At 37.5% G+C, this 17,478-nt stretch overlaps 1 pseudogene; it reads left to right on the top strand.

Moving 5' to 3' along the window:
- The first annotated feature begins 8,796 nt into the window (after nt 1-8,796).
- Nucleotides 8,797-17,157, top strand: LOC127561239 (olfactory receptor 5V1-like; annotated as a pseudogene).
- Nucleotides 17,158-17,478: the final 321 nt, after the last annotated feature.

Here is a 17,478-nt window from a genome sequence, read left to right as displayed (position 1 = left end):
GTCAACATTTTCTAACTTATGGTGGGAATAAAAGTGAGGTTATAAATTAGGTCATCAGAAAGAAAAGAAATAATACATGTAATACTGTCACATGTGAAGGTATGATACAGACATGCATATATATATATAATTCACTAGATTTTCTGCCACTAATTTTAAAATTTTTTTATTATTAAGTTATTAATCACTATGCATTGGTATCCTTATTAACCATTTTAGTCATTTTCCCAGGTCTGTCATAATCTCTATAACACTACAACACAAATACCCCATATATGGTCAGTAGTTTGATTACTGCACTCTTATCCATAAAGTTTCAGGGGATAGCTAGGAAACCTGTCCTGACCTAGCAAATGCGTTAAATATGTGTACAAACCTTGCCAATGATAGCTCATTGAGCCAAGGACAGAAAAGAAGTGGTAACAAGAGGTCAAATGCTGTCCCTGGAAAAGAACAAAGTCGTTTCATAGAACTTTCTATAATTGCTGTCCGTTAGAACATGATTGATAATGTCCTACCTATCCCCTTGATTCTAAACTTTGCTCATACTATTGCTTTTACCTGACTTTTCTGCCTCTCTGCCAATTCAGTTGCTTTCTAGAATTTAAAACCCAGCTGAAAAGTTATGTGCTCCATGAAAACTACTGTCACCCTCCAGTAATTACCTTCTCTGCTTGAACTTCATAGAACATTTGCTTTTTCATCACTTCAATTCACTTAATGTGTCATATCTTACTGTATTATACTTAGCATAATTAGTGCAATCATTTGGCTGATGGGAGGGACGGAGGGGAGAGTAGGGCATAGCCAACTCCACTAATTCTGCTCAGCCACTATCAATTTTGCTCCCTGGATCATTTATAAGAAGCATAATTGGCATTATGGTATTAGAAAAGATCTGATAGCTCTTTCTGTGGGGGCAAAGAATTGGAAAGCAAGAAAGTTAGTGAGTAACTGGGAAATTATTTCTTGTTATTCATTTTCCTATACTATATAATTAAATTTCTTTTGCTTTGAGATAATGTATTATTGGGTTGCTTAGTAAAAGAAACACAATAATGGGGGCCGTGAAATCTGGATTTTGCATTTCTGTTGACTGATACAATTTGCTGTAATTTGTATCGGCAAATACAATTGCTTCATTTGTATCAAAATCCTGGTAGCTATTGTGCACAGACCCCCAGGTCACTTCCCTTCCCTCCTTAATGAGTTACATATTTGATTCACAATTTTCCTTTCTTCTCAAACTCCTATGTTCACTCTAGAGGATTTTAACATACAAATTTATTCTCCCTCAAATACCCTAACCACTAAAATCCTCAAACTATTCACCTCCCATGAATTTTTTAAAAATAATTTATTTATTTATTTACAAAGCATATGCATGGATAATTTTTCCAACATTGATCCTTGCCAAACCTTTTTTGTAATTTTTCCCCTCTTTCATCCCACCCCCTCCCCTAGCTGGCAGGCAGGCCAATACATGTTACATCTATTGAAATAAATCCAATCCAATATATGCTTACATATTTATACCATTATCTTGCTGCACAAGAAAAATCAGATCAAGAAAGAAGGAAAGGAAAAATTGCAAAAGAAAACAAAATGCAAGCAAATAACAACAGAGAGAGTGAGAATGCTATTTCTCTGTTCCCACTCTGTTCTCTCTGGGTATAGATGGCTCTCTTCATTACTGAACAATTAGAACTGGTTTGAATCATCTCAATGTTGAAGAGGGCCATGTCCATCAGAGTTGATCATCATATAGTCTTGTTGTTGCATTGTATAATGATCTCCTGGTTCTGCTCATTTCACTGGGCTCAGTTCATGTAAGTCTCTCGAAGCCTTTCTGAAATCATCCTGTTGATTGCTTCTTACAGAACAATAATATCCCATCATATTCACATATCATAACTTATTCAGCTATTCTCCAATTGATGGGCATCCACTCAGTTTCAGTTTCTTGCCTCTACAAAAAGGGCTGCCACAAACATTTTGGCACATACAGGTCTCTTTCCCTTCTTTAGTATCTCTTTGGGGTATAAGCCCAGTAGAAACACTGCTGGATCAAAAGGTATGCACAGTTTGATAACTTTTTGAGCATAGTTCCAAATTGCTCCCCAGAATGGTTGTTTCCATTCACAGTTCCACCAACAATGTATCAGTGTTCCAGTTTTCCCACATCCCCTCCAGTATTTGTCCTTATCTTTCCCTGTCATTCTAGCCAATCTGACAGGTCTATGGGGTATCTCAGAGTTGTCTTAATTTGCATTTCTTTGATCAATAGTGATTTTGAGCACCTTTTCATGTGGCTACAAATAGTTTCAATTTCATCATCTGAAAATTGTCTGTATATTTCCTTTGACCATTTATCAATTGGAGAATGGATTGAACTATTATAAATTTGAGTCAGTTCTCTATATATTTTAGAAATGCACCTCCCATGAATTAATCCACTCAACCTCAGTCACACATTGTATCAGCAAATATTCCAAATGATATTTGGAGTATCATTCAGATAGGAAGAAAGAACTCTAGGTACTATACATGTATGTATTAGGTATTTTATTAGTGCAAAAGTGCATTAGCTTTGGGCCTTCCATCTCTTGCTGTATATAACAGGTTTCCTAAAAAAAAAGTCAATTAGGAGTCAAGCTGGGTATCTTCCATCCACATAGAGAATCTATGCCTTCCCCTTGAATCTTCCTAGTAGCCTTAGCGGTGTCACACACAGAGTAGGTGCTTAATAAATGTTTATTGAATTGAATTGAATCTCTTGCTCAGTGCAATGTTTCCTAAGGAAAGACTGCTAGGGACTGGATCAAGCATCTTCCATTTTCCTTAGCAATGACTTTCATCCATACTAGAACAAGGCAACCTTTTTCCAGTCCCATCTCTCAACTGCAATATGAAGAACCTCCAACACAAGTCCCTTTGACTTTAAGGTTCCCAGATTCTGCTGTGTCTCTCCTTGAAGATAGAGAAGAGGCATCTTCCACTTAATAATAAAAATTCTCTCACCAGGACATACCTTTCACCTCTCAGTAATTGTACTCCCATACATCATCATCCAAACTCTATTTCATACCTTTTACCCTAATTCCTCACTTCTATCTTCAACTCTCCTACTCCAAAGTTTCATCCTAATTTCATCCTATCCTTTAAATGTGCCCTCTGGAATGCCTTTTCCACATGCAACAAGTATTTCTTCTCCCAATCCTTGATTGATTAGATCTTATTGAAATCTAGCCCCTCCCTGATGACATACCCTCCCTGTATACCCTTTCCTTTACTAGCCTCACTTTCAGTCATTCCCCTTAGTTCACTGGCTGAAGCAGGGGAGTTGGAATACTCTCTGCTCTGCATTGTCATTTCCAGTTTCTTTCCTTTTCTCCATAATTAAGGAACCTCTCTTTCTTTGAGATTGATGCTATTCAAATCTATCACCCAAAGTCCTGCTAGTTGTTGTCCACAGACTCCCAGGTCACTTCCCTTCCCTCCTTAATGAGTTCCATACTTGGCTCACAATTTTTCTTTCCTCTCAAACTCCTATGTTCACTCTAGAGGACTTTTACATACAAATTGATTCTCTCTCAAATGCCCTAACTACTGAGATCCTCAACCTATTCACCTCCCATGACTTAGTCCACCCAACTTTAGTCACACAGAAAGATGAGGTCATATCCTTGAACTTTCCATCACTCACAAATGTACTGCCCGTTTTGGCAAATGTTTTTGGCAACATGAATCTTAACCTTGATCCCTGTAGTCAAATATTCTGAAATCCTTTTATTTACCATAATCTATTGGTCTTTTTACCTCTCTTTCTGTCTTCCCTAATGAAACCCTTATCATCTATGACCTCTAATCCTTTGACCTTTTAGTTCTCTCCTAGGTCATCTACTTTACCCTACCCACTCTCTCTCCTTTCTATCTTGACCTAAATTGCACATGATTCTAAATTCCTAGTCTCCTTATCAAATGCCCAATCATACCTGTCTAACCCTCATGTTTGGTTACTCTGGTGAACACATTTATTGAGCAAACACATGTGCTGCGGAAAAAAGTAGAGAAAATTACTCAACCATTCTGACTGAGATTGTATAACCCCCAGTGGGCTCTCATTCCTGCTCAGAAATTCTAGTATATCTCTCTTATCAATTCACCATTGCATTCTCCACAGTAGTTTTTCCAAACTTTTCATTCATCTTCAAATCCCCATGACTCCCTTTCCTCGCACTCTCTCAGCTGAGAACCTTGACTTATTGAGGCCAGTTACCATGAGATCCCTCTTCTTCATCTTCTGTCACTCCATTACCTTTTGGCCCTTCCTTCACCTGTGTTGCATATAATAATGTAGTCTTATCCTGGAAAAACTTATATGAACTGATGCTAAGTGAAATGAGGAGAACCAGGAGTTCATTGTACACAGCAAGAACAAGATGATTGAGGCCAGATTCAATGATCTTGTGATGAAGAGAGTCATCCACATCCAGAGAGAGGACTGTGGGAACTGAGCGTGGGTCACAGCATAGCATTCTCACTCTTTTTGTTGTTGTTTGCTTGCATTTTGTTTTCTTTCTTATTTTTCCCTTTTGATTGATTTTTCTTGTGCAGCAATAAATGTGGAAATATGTATAGAAGAATTATACATGTTTAACATATATTAGATTATTTGTCATCTAGGAGAGAAGATGGGGGAAAAGGGGGAAATTTTGGAACACAAGGTTTTGCAAGGGTCAGTGTTAAAAAATTATCCATGCATATGTTTTGAAAATAACAGCTTTAATAAAAAAAAATGTGGTTTTACTCCTTACCAAGACTAATAACCTCTCTATCCATCTGAAAAACTCTATTCCATCTCATCTACTCCAATAGGTTGCTCACTTTCTTTTTTGGCTGAGGCAATTGGGGTTAAGTGACTTGCCCAGGGTCACACATCTAGGAGGTGTTAAGTGTCTGAGGCCAGAGATAAACCTGGTTTATAACTTGGAAGTCTCAAGTATGGTATCCCTCATCTCACACAGGTATAACTGTCAGATGAAGTGAGAATTTGGAGCAGGTAGAGGAGGAATGACTGAATAGCCCATACCACTCCATTTTAGTGCCAGGGGTGGGAGCTACCAGAATTGACTCTACTCCAGGTCTCACATTAAATAAGGTGGGAACTTTTTGCTTTTGCTCATAAAATTAATTTCCTTTCAACTGAAGAAACCCCAGATCCTCCATTGTGTTTTATATCCTTTTCACTGACTCTCTTTTTATTTCTTTTTAGGAAAAAAAGAAACTACAAAGAAGGTGATAAGTGAAATTTACTTAATCTATATGAAATTCTTGTTTTTTTCCTAGTTTTCTAAAATCATTTAATTTTTTATCCTAAATATTATATAGACCAAAAAATGTCCTTTTCACAGGTAAAACTTAGTAATGAATAAAGTCATACTTTCTTTGGAGCAGAGTCTAGGTGAGATCAAAATATCTGGTTAATTTAATTTAAAAAAATTAAACTCATAATTTGGTTGAAAGTTGGCCAAACAGTCTATTAGTTACTGACTTGAGCTTTTCATTTTTGATGGGGACTTTTGGCAACATGAGCCTTAACTTTGGTCTATAAATTATCATTGTATTTTCTTTATTTTTATGTTTTAAAGTTTTTCTTTTCAAAAGATATGCACAGGTAGTTTTCAACATTCACCCTTGCAAAACCTTGTGTTCCAAAATTTTTTTCTTCCTCCCTTCTCCCCATCCCCTTCCCAGATAGCATATTTCTTTACTTTAAAGCAATGTTTCCTCCAGCTTGTTGGAGGAGTCAAAGAAACTATTCATTTCTCTGAACTTCTGTCAGACATTGTTCTTGGAGAAGTGTTTTCTATGTATTGCCAAGAAGAGGGTAAAATTTTTCTCTTGTTTCTCTAGGAAAAACACTTTTTTTTGCTCCAGTTGCTTAGGGAAGCACATGCTTCAACAAATATTTCCAAGCACTTACTGTGTGCAGAGCATCATGTTAGGTGAAAGGAGAATGAAAGAGAATGCTTAAATGCTTAAAAGCTTAAATAGGACTTTAGTCCCTGGCCCATCCTAGTGATTTCAATGTAACTGAAGGATGACACATTTTAGATAACTTATTTTTGCAGTAATGAATGAATGCATTAGAAACATACAGAAAAAATAGCTATGAGAAATCCTGGGCAGGAAGGGCAAAAACACCTGAGGAACAGGGAAGTTTCTTGGAGGAATCAACATTTTAGCTGAGCTTTAAAGAAAAAAAAAAGCAATAGGCAGAGAAGCAACAAGCTAATTCTGGACTAGATAATCCTGTGAATACCCCTAACGATATATTTCTGCACAGGACATATTTAGTGGGAGTGTAAGGCTCTTAGAAAGGTTATAGAACAAAACTGAAAAAATAGGATGTCATCAGATGGTGTGGGGCCTCAATTATCGGGCAGAAGCCATTAAATTTTATTCAGTAAGCAATAGAAAGCCACTAAAGATTCTGAGTTGAAAGATAACATGATCATATCTACCCATAAGGAATATTAGTCAAATATGAAGGCTGAATTGGCAAGAGGAAAGAGCAAATGAGGCAAGATCTGTTTAGTTATTGAGTTTGTCTGATTCTCTGTGGCACAATAAAAACCCTGGGGTTTTCTTAGCAAAGAGTGTTTTACTATTTCCATTTCTTGCTCATTTGACAGATAAGAAAACTAAGGCAAAAGGGATTCATTTAAGTTACTTGTCCACAGTCACACAGCTAATAATATCTAAGGCTGAATTTAAACTCACATCTTCCTGATTCCAGGGTGGGTCTCCTGGAATTTAGGCACTACTTTGTTGTCCCAGTATCTGTTTAGAAGCTTCTGCAATACAAGCACTACCTGTACTGCATGTAAACAAGATTGCTCATTTTGGGAGGTATGATAGTAGGAAAAGGAAAGGTATGGACATGAGATATTTCCAAGGGGAAATTGATATGATTTCCCGCCCCTTCCCTCTCCCCCGCCCCCCAGCAAATCTTGAAGAGGAGACCAAAGCTAAAGAAATCCTTTTCATGGTTGCAATTCCCTTTGAACTATCTCTTAGTAGAAAGAATCTTCCCATAAAACTAGCCGATCTAGCAGAATGTGGAGAATGCTTATTGCATGTCCCCCTACATGATTAAGGGGACCAAGAGGTATGCACTCTCTCTCAGCCTTGGATCCAGATGAATAAATCCTCAAGGATATGATTGGGGATGTCTCACTGCTTCCTTTATCTTTCTTTCTTTTTCTCTTAGGCAAAGCACTTGAGGTTAAATGACTTGTCCAGGACCACATAGCTAGGAAGTGTTCATCTAGCTGCCCCTTCCTTGTCTTCTCAAAAAGAAAATGTGGCAATTTTGTGCTCCTATAAGACAATCTGGAACCCAGAATTGACTTCTGAAAAGAAGAACTTTACTCTGAAAAGAGAATATGAAAGAATCATGGATATATTAAAATGTGAAAGACCCTTAGAAATCATCCTAGCTCTAGTGGCACAGTATATAGAGCACTGGCCCTGGAGTCTGGAGGATCTGAGTTCAAATGTGGCCTCAGATACTTGAACTTGCTATCTGTGGGACCATAGGCAAATCAATTAAATCCAATTATCTTTAAAAAAAAAAAAGACATCATTCTAGTCCGTTTTCTTCCTCTTTTTATAAATGAGGAAATAGGTTCAAGGGTTGCAGATAACTTGCTTGAGATTCCATGGTTAGTAAGTAGCAGAAGAGGAGCTAGAAACTAAAACTGTTTCCTCAGTCACCTAAAACATCTAGGTTGAAGCAGTTGGCATCGGGAAAGATCTACATTCAATTCTTCCTTTAGATGTTTCCTTACCTGTGTAACCCTGGACAAGTGATTTGATCCATAATTTATGAATAATAATGTTATTTCTCTACATAGCACTGTGCCTGGAGCATAGTAGATAATTAAAAAAAAGTTTGTTTCCTTTCAAATCCATTCATCTCCCTAATTTCATTATCCTTCCAGGAACCCAGGTAGAGGTTGTGTCTTGAAGGGAGCCTAGGAATTCTCAGAGGCAGAAGTCAGGAGGAAGGGCATTCCAGACCCAAAGGCAAACCAAGACACAGACACAAGACATGGAGTCTTATGGGTAAAGAGGGCGGCTCCATGCAGCATGGGAAGGGGAGAAATGTGTAATAAAGGCTAGAAAATTAGATTAGAGTTAAGCAATGAAGGCTTTAAATATCAGGAGAGGGAATGGGCATCTGATCCTAGAACAAGGATTCTCAACCTGGGCTTCATCAACTTGTTTTTCAGTTTTGATAGTTGTATTTCAATATAATTTATGTATATCAATATATCAATATAATTGATTTCTTTAATAATCCTCTGCATTCTATTTTATTCTTTTAAAAGGCATTATTCTGAGTCTTCTCCAGTTTGCCAAAGGGGTTCTATAACATACAAAAAAGATAAAGAACCTCTACTTTACAAGTACAAGGTCACTACTGAGTTTTGCCAAAAGAGGTAGGACATAGTCAGGATTATGTTTTGGGGAAATTGTTTTAATAGCTTACTGAAGGATAGATTAGAGAGTGAGTAGCAGTGAGAATTGGGAGCATTTTTAGTAGTCCAGGTGAGAGGGGATGAGTATCTGAGTTGGGGTGATGCTTGTGTGGGTGTTAAGAACAGAACATTTAAAAGAGATGTGGCAGTAGAAAGGACAAGATCTGAAAACTGAGTGTATAAGTAGATCAGATGAGAATGAAAAGTTGAGGATGGTATCCTGGTTTCAAAGTGAATGATCGGAGGGATGGTAGCACCTTTACCAAAAAGGAGATTTAAAAGAGTGAAGGATCTGGAAGGAAAGATGAGCTCCTTTTTTGGACATATTGAATTGGAGATGTATACAGGCTATCTGGTTGAAGATGAGCAAAAGGTAATTGGTGACATGGGACTGGGTGCAACAGAGGCTATGGCTGGATATCTAGATAAGGGAATTATCTTCTTAAAGATAATAATTAAACTCTGCCCCTTCACCAGAGAAGCAGTGTGCCATAATGAATAGAAATCTATTTCTGGGGGTGGAGTCATGGCCAAGTTGTATAACTTCCCTGAGTCTTCATGTTCTCCTTTGCTAATAAAATTTTAGGGATGGAGCATGGTTAATGAAAACAGCAATGGAATTGGCATTGGGGTCTCTAGGTTCAAATCCCAATTCTCTTAATTTACTACCTGTGTGATCTTATTAATCCTCTCGAGTCTTCAGTTTTCTCATCTTCACTATAAGGATGCTGCACTAAATGATCCCTGAGGCCTTATTGAGAGTCCTTCATTCTGACCACTCCTTAATAATATAGGTGGTGGTAGTGGTTAACAAATGAATAACTACAAAAATCTGACAGCCATCTCTGACAAGGCTTTTCCTCTTTGTGAATTTAATAGGTATGTGTTTATATGCTAAATTTGAAGGAAAAAGGAGAACAGATTTAGAGAATAAGACATTAAGGTAATTATTTTTAAAAATGTTATCTTTTATTTTTTATCCTACCATCTACATTTCCCAATGCATCCTTTCATTCCCCTACTCCCCAGAGAGCAATATCTTATAACTAAGAATAAAAAGGAAGCAGGGGAAAAAAAGAACAGTTGGGCAAAACTAATCATTATATCAAAATAGTCTCAGATGTTGAATGTTCAATATCAATAGTCTCCAATCTCTGGAAATAAATGGTGAGAGCTGCCTTCTCAAACCTCCTCTTTGTGGCCAAGAATTCATAAGGTACCCGAGCAGCATCTGCCTTAGATGCAAATAGTGATGGGTTCAGACAGGACATTGGGGCAGTAGATAGAGATTTAGGAATCCTTTCTTAGATGCTGAAATTGAAACAATGAAGGAGAATATTCTTGCTCAGAGAAAGTGGGTAGAGAGATAATAGGGCCAAGGACTAACTCTTAGACATGCTCACATTACAAAATCTGGGAGAAGACCACAGAAGCCTCTAAAAGATGAAGGTAGTTGTTCATCTTTCCTTTTCCAATAGGACCAATGACATCATGAGGAACGATTGGAGAAATGGAAGGATCAGGAAAGACCAGGAGGGAAGAGTGTTTGATTGGAGTGATCCATTGTGGTCAAGTATAAATGTTTCTTGTTTGGCATTTAAAACTCTTCATCATCTGACCCTTTTTTTACCTTTCTAGTCTCCTTACTCTTTACCTCCTTACACATACACTAAGATTCAGTGACTTGCTTTCCCTTGAATACCTTATGCCATCTCAGTCTCCATACCTTAGAACTAGCTGATGTCCATGAGTGGAATACTCTGTCCCCTCACCTCTGCTTCCTGCTTTCCCAGGCTCCTTTTGAGACTCAGATCAAATTTCACCTTCCCTAGGAGCCCTTTCATGGTTTTGTCCCCCAAGTGTTAATGTCTTCTCTTTCCTCCATACTCTATAATATTTTTAGGGACTTAGTTATTTAAATACTATCTCCTCTATTAGAATGTATTCTCTCTGAAGGCACAGGTTGTGTTTTTTCATTGTTTTTATCCTAGTTCAGTGCCTGGCAGGAAGTAAACACTTGGTAAATGCTTGTTGAATGTCAAAAGCAGTAAAGAGTTAGAGATCTGGAAAAAAAACTTACTATATTTGTTAAAAAAGAGGTCATTGGTGACCTTTTTGAGAACACTTTCTTTAGAAAGTGGGGATGGATCCTTGATTTCAAGGATTTGAAGAGGGGGTGTTGAAAGGCAAGTCATTGAGGAAAACTAGCATTTGGCAATGTTGTGGGACTCAGCCTGGGTCCTTTGAGAGCTCTGGGAGATTCTCCCCTACCAAGAATCTATAAGACTGAAAGTCAAAAAGTGAGTGGTTTTATTGAAATGAAAAGAAATTCATTAAAGCATTCAGGAATACTGTTCCTTCACAGAAACTTTAATTTCATAAGGTACAGATTGGGCTTTTATACCTTTTTAGAGTCCATTTGAATTGCATAGCTAACCAGTGGCATGTCATACAGAATGGAAACGGAGAAGTTTGTAGTCTTGGGATCAAAGGAGTTTAGTAAATATCAGGTTTATTCCCACAGGAAAATGCATTTCTTGGTGGCTAGTATTATCAGAATAGTCTCTATGGGCAGTAAATCTGCTAGATGATAGAGGCCTCCTTCAAGAGAGAATCAGTCAAGCTTATCTTCTTGAAGGTTTCTATTTACATAACCTCATAGCTTTGGTTCTTTGGCGTCCAAGGTTACTTTGTCTTTGGAGAATATATTTCTCCAAAACTCACATACTCAGATTCATCCATCTCCCTAGAAGAAAACTTTTCCCAAGAATTTGAGCAGTGAAGGAGACAGTCACAGAAATCATGATAATGTTGATGGCTACAAGGATGAAGGGAAGACTTTTTTTTAGGGCTGAGATTTGAACATGTCTTTATAAGCAGATGAGAAAGAGCCATTGAAAGGAAAAGATGAATGAATTTTCTGAAGATTTTTGAGACAGATACATTGCCAATTGGAACAAAGTTTTTGGAAAAGGTGAGAGAGGATTCCAATGAAGGCACAGGAGTAAAGATACCTCCTGTTCTTAGACCAAGAAATAGTAGGAGCAGGAAAGTGATGATGCTGAGAAGTTGAGGGAGGGTGGGGCTGAGGGAATTCAGTCTTAGTAAATCAAGAGGGAAACAAGAGTTTGCTGTCAATGAGAGTGGATTGAGAACTTCCTGGGTAAAGGAAAGAAAAAGTTTGGAGTTGACATTCTCAAGTGTTACATGAGGATTCAGTAAGGGAAGAGCATGCAGATGGTCAACAGGAGTGAATGGCCACCTTGAAGCCTTTTGGTAGTGATATAGAAGGGTGAATTGGATGTGTGGTTTGTCTAGGTGGGCAATTAGGTGACAGTGGTTGGAGTGCTAGATTTAAAGACAGGAATCCTGTCTTTGTCTCTTACTAACTGTATGATCCTGGGCAAATCAATTCACCTGTTAGCCTCAGTTTCCTCATGTATAAAATGGGAATAATTATAGTGATAAGATGAATAAGACCTCAAGGAAAAGCTTCCAGGTCCTTGATATCTTTTTGGGCCATAGATAGGGCTAATTTCGGTTGGAGCCTGAATCCAAACAACTCCCTGAAGTGGACTTTTGATGTAATTGGCCCCTCCTTGAATTCCTCAGAATTCCTTCCTTTGACATGATCCCACATTTACTATTTTCAATCAGAAAGTTAAATTATGATGTTAATACCTTTCACTTCCTCCTGTACCCCATTATTTTCCCATATAAAAGAATCTATTTGTACCCTTCTTCTTTATGGATTCATTAGGAATCATTCCCCTCATGGCAGTGAGTTCTTCAAGGCTTTGCCTGTCTTATGACATCTTTCTCTTTGTTATAGCTACCTCCTTTTAGCTTGTTTACAAAGTATCATCATAGTTAACACCTTTTAGATATAGCCTGCTTCTAAGTATCATAATGACTTTAAGAACATAGTCTATCTTATGGTGTCTTCCCCCTTGTTATGGTGTCTTCCACTTTAATGGCATTTTCCCCTGTTTTGGTGTCTTTCCCTTTGTTAGTAGCTAAAAATCCCTTTGGAAATTAGTCTGCTGCCAGCAATGTAATAAAATCTCTGACTCTTGATTTGGAGAAGATCTACACTGATAAATTCTTTTGAGACACCTCTTGACACCGGCCTGAGACCCCAATATACTTTTAGTATCCAAACCATCATTTGGTGGGCCATACAGGCAGAGTCCCCAAACCCCAATATATTTGGAAGGATACAGTCCTTTTGCACTCCCATATTCTATCAATAGCACTTGTCCTGCTGAGTTTTTGTGAGGACCAGATGAAATAACATATGTCAGCTCTGTAAAATTTTTGAGAGACTGAGGCAGAAGAATGAACTGGAAGTACTAAAGGGAAGCGTGGTTGTGTGACGAGGGGCCACTTAGCTGCTCCTGAACTTTTACAGCACCATAAAGATTGTCTGAAAATTGACTTTAACAAGCAGAATAATTTTCTAATTCCTAATATTATGAGATAATCATTTTGACAGAAAGAGATCTCAGAGGCCATATGAAAAAACTGAAGCCCAAGGAATTTAAGTAATTTGTCCAAGGTCACAGAGGTCATAAGGGTCAGGGATAGGATTTGATTAAACCTTGGTCCTCACAAAGTTGATTCTATATTATTTCAGTACCGTTTAATCCAAGTATTGGGAAAATGATGAGAATGGTGCTTTATGAAATAGTTTGTTTTTAAAAACTGAAATTGCTAATGAGTCAGAGGAATATAGAATTGAAAGGGATCACTCTCTAACTAAAGTCTGAATCCTGTCCATGTTATACCAGCTGAGAGGTCTTCTTGTCTGTGTTGGGAGATCTCTAGTGCCAAGGAAGGCATTTTCTCCTACTGCATCCCATTCCACTTTTAAATCATTGTTTCCTTTTTTCCTGAGTAAACAGAAATCTTCCTGAGATTTTCACCCAATGGTAAAATCCACTCTCCAGAGCCAAGTAGAACAAGTCTTTTGAGTGACAATCCTTCAAATACATTCTTGGAAGACAGATGCCATATTTCTTCCTTTAGGCTAATGGAATCTGGTTCCTTCACCTTCTTCATGATCCATTGTTCGCATGTGATAGGATTTCAAGTGTCTTTACCAGCCTGGTACTCTTCTTTTGAATGAACTTCAGAAGGAAAATGTAGTGTGTGTAGTGGACTCTTGAATCAGGTTCTGTGGTTGAATCTAGACTTTGCCACCATTGCGTAAGCTTGGTCATATATACAAGCAGCTATGTAGTGCCATGCATGTTGTGGTAGACATGGAAGTTGATTTCAAAAGCCATCCCAGACAAAATACTTACTAGCTGTGTGACACTGGACAAGTCATTTAACCTCTGTTTGCCTGTTTGCCCATCTGTAAAATGGGAATGATAATAATATTCAATGGCTAAAAATGGGATATTAAAGCACCATGTCAATGTTAGCCATTATCATTATTAAGTTCTTTTGTTGCTTTAGTTCCTTTTTAATTCTTCATCTACAAAAGGAGGGGATTAGACTAGCTGATGTCTAAGGTCCTTTCCAGATTCAAATCTATGTTCCTGTGATCTTTGCTAAAATCTAATGCCCAGCCCTAAGCAGAATACATTAGATGTCTCTGCAGGACAAAGTAGAGGGGGACTGTTACCTCTCTGACTATCAGGTAAAACTGAGCCATAATTAGTCAATTAATCAATTAATAAATACTTATTAAGTATTGAAATGTTAGGGGCTATATATCTGCATACATATATACATATATATATATATATATATATATAATGAACACACACAGAATAAAGATAAATACACATACATGCAAAATAGTTACATTTTAGACAGGAGTTGGGAATAATCAGTGAAGTCTACATGTAGAAGATGCTATTTGAACTAGTTCCTGAAGGAAGAGAATTCTATGGGGCAGAAGTGAGAGGGAAAATACAGGCTTAATTCTAAAAGTAAAGTCTCAGTAGACAACAATACTCTGCTATGTATTCCCATCGAGTATTCTTTTGGTAGCTGAATATTGGGTAGAGTAGACCATGAATCATACCTAGTGAGTCAATCCCTATATTCCTCTATCTCTATGATATACAAAGAGATTACTATTTTTAGTAGTTTAAAAACTACCTTTATAATCACAGCATAACTGCTGTCCTGCTTCACTAATAAGGCAGGACAGCAATGCTCTCTCAAGGCTTTTTACTTGATCCCTTGAACTCATTTTATATTCAGTTTGCAATGAAGACCTATTTGTTTCCAGCAGTGAATGATTCATTCTGAACAATGGACACAGATCAGCCCTCTCTAACAACTCTGAGAGATCTGTCTAAAGTTTGAGTTTGCAGTAATCATTCATGATTAACTACTTTTAATCCATCTTTCCTAGTCCAAAAATCATTCTCCTTACCAAGGAAAAAAGCAAAATGAACTCACCACCTCTGCCTTTTTTCTTTCTGTACTCTTTTCAAATTGTTCTCTATGATCATTGGATCTCTTCTCTAATTCCCCCTAATTCACAAATATAGCCTGAAAAAATGTATATTGTATCAAGCTTTCCATGCCAGCTTGAGCAGCTTATGAGCACTATGATATAGACCCAGTTTAAAGAATAGATTTTATTGATATCTTTTGCTTACATGTCACTGATATTTCCTTATTTAACCTCTCCCGGAGAGCTACTCCTTATCGAACATAACATGTCTTTTAACAGGGAATTGCTGAAAGGAAGAGAAAAATTCAATCAAACCAATTAACAAACTGAAAGCATTGTTTCAAATCCATGGATCCCCAGTTCTGTAAAGGAGGTGTTTTCTCCAGGATTGCTTCTCATAATTTCATAACATTCAGTTTCACTTGTTTTGTTCTGGTGTCTAAGGTATATTTAAGGAAGACTGAGATGTCTAGTGTAAGGGTTGCCAAGCCCTTTTCAGGGCTGCTCATCCATCTTTGATGTTACTTTGATTCATCCAAATCATATTTCAAGAAGCTATAGTGTACATAATGGCCATGTTCCTGTAAACCATTTTGGCCGATGGACTAAACTAAGTTGAAGGTAACCAAATGACAAATACAAGTTTCTTTGTGAAACCAAATATGTTTAATATTATATCTTTGAACCAAATCTTATGAGAGTAAGATTTGCATAATATTCATTCCCCTTCCCTCTTTCCCTCAATTATGATGTCTTCTTTGCCTCATAAGTTCACATAAGTCTTTCCATACTTCTTTGTTCTCATTTGTCTACCACAATTTGTTTAGACCTTCTTGAACCAATAACCATCTTTTTATATATTTTCCTTTGCTTGCCTTTATTTCAATAGATTATTCCTACATTAAAAAAATAAGAATAGCTTGAGGAATTGCCTTTCATTTATCCACACTATTCTCTTTTCATGGCTCCCCGTTTTTTCACTGTAGGTGAATGATTTGTATCTTTAGTATGTTGGATCAAATAAGATGATGAGATCTTCTCTGAAGTCCATACATCTAAGCATGTAGAGTTTTAGATTTTTCATTGTATATTTTGACCTAAAAGTGCTTTGAAAAGGAAAAAAAATGAATTCAATGTTGGGTCCCAAAGTCAATGTTGCTAATTTTCATTACTAGGGCTAGGAATTGTTTTCATCTTGTGAACTCTTTTTGTCTTTGATCTCAGTTTCTCTTGTCTATTGCATCTCTTATTTTTCTTTTCAGCCATTATGGAATTCAGAGAAAGGGAAAACCAAACAAATGTCCTGGCATTCATCTTCCTGGGATTTTCAAACCACCCTAATCTTCAGGTATTGTTTTAGCTATTTACTTAGTAACCATCCTGGGAAACACTCTCATATTAACTGCAATCAACATCAACCCTGTTCTTCACACTCTTATGTATTATTTTCTCAGTAATTTGTCTTTCCTTCCCCCCTTCATGTCATCACCTTCCTCCTTATTCTGGTGACTTCTTCTGAGAGAAGAAGACCATTTCCTATGAAGGTTGCCTGGCCCAGATCTTTTTCCTTGTTACCTTTGCAGGCTGTGAGTGTGTCCTGTTGGCTGTTACAGCTTATGATAGGTTTTTAGGTATTTGCCATCCATTACGCTACCCAGTCCTCATGAGCAAGAGAGTCTGTGCATATTTCGCAGCATATTTAGCCTATTACTTTCTGGTATAGTGTAGTGAATTCTCTGACATACACAGTACTTACAGCAACTCTCAGTTTATGTGGTCCTAATCAAATCAGCCACTTTATCTATGATATCCCTCTGCTCCTGAAGCTCTCCTGCTCAGATACTTCAGCCAATGAGGTTACACTTTATATATCCAGTACCACCTTTGGTCTGAGGCCCTGCCTATTCACTGTTGTCTCCTATATCCTCATCATCTCTGCCATCTGCTTAAGGGCAGCAAAAAGCCTTCTCCACCTGTGCTTCTCATCTCACTGTGGTGGTCATCTACTATGGAACCATCAACTTCAACTATGACCGGCCCAGCTCAGGCTACTCCCTGGATGTGGACATGCTGGCCTCTGTTCTGTTTTGTATTGTTACCCCCATGTTAAACCCCATCATCTACAGCTTGAGGAACAAGGAAGTCAAAAATACCCTGAAGAAACTGTTATCCAATGGTTTAAGCATTTAGGTCAATATTTTCTATCCAAAGGTGAGAATAAAAGAGGAGTTATAAAGTAGGTCTTTAGAAAGGACAGAATAACATGTAATATTTCCACATGTGAGATGTATGATATAGACATGCATATGTGCTTCACTTGATTTTCTATCAACATATTTTAAAATTCTACCTTGATTACTGCACTCTCCTCTCTCATGAAGTTTCTGGGGATAGTTAGTGTGCCTGGATATTTTCTTAATTGCAATGGATAATTGGAATCCTCCTGGTGCCAATAGTAACTTCTGACTTTTTACTCTCCTTCTCAGAAATCCCACTCTCACAGTTATGACT

The sequence above is a fragment of the Antechinus flavipes genome, chromosome 4, assembly GCF_016432865.1.
Source record: "Antechinus flavipes isolate AdamAnt ecotype Samford, QLD, Australia chromosome 4, AdamAnt_v2, whole genome shotgun sequence".
Lineage (NCBI taxonomy): Eukaryota > Metazoa > Chordata > Mammalia > Dasyuromorphia > Dasyuridae > Antechinus > Antechinus flavipes.
Note: the sequence above shows the minus strand (reverse complement) of the source record. Positions and strands in the feature narration are given on the sequence as shown.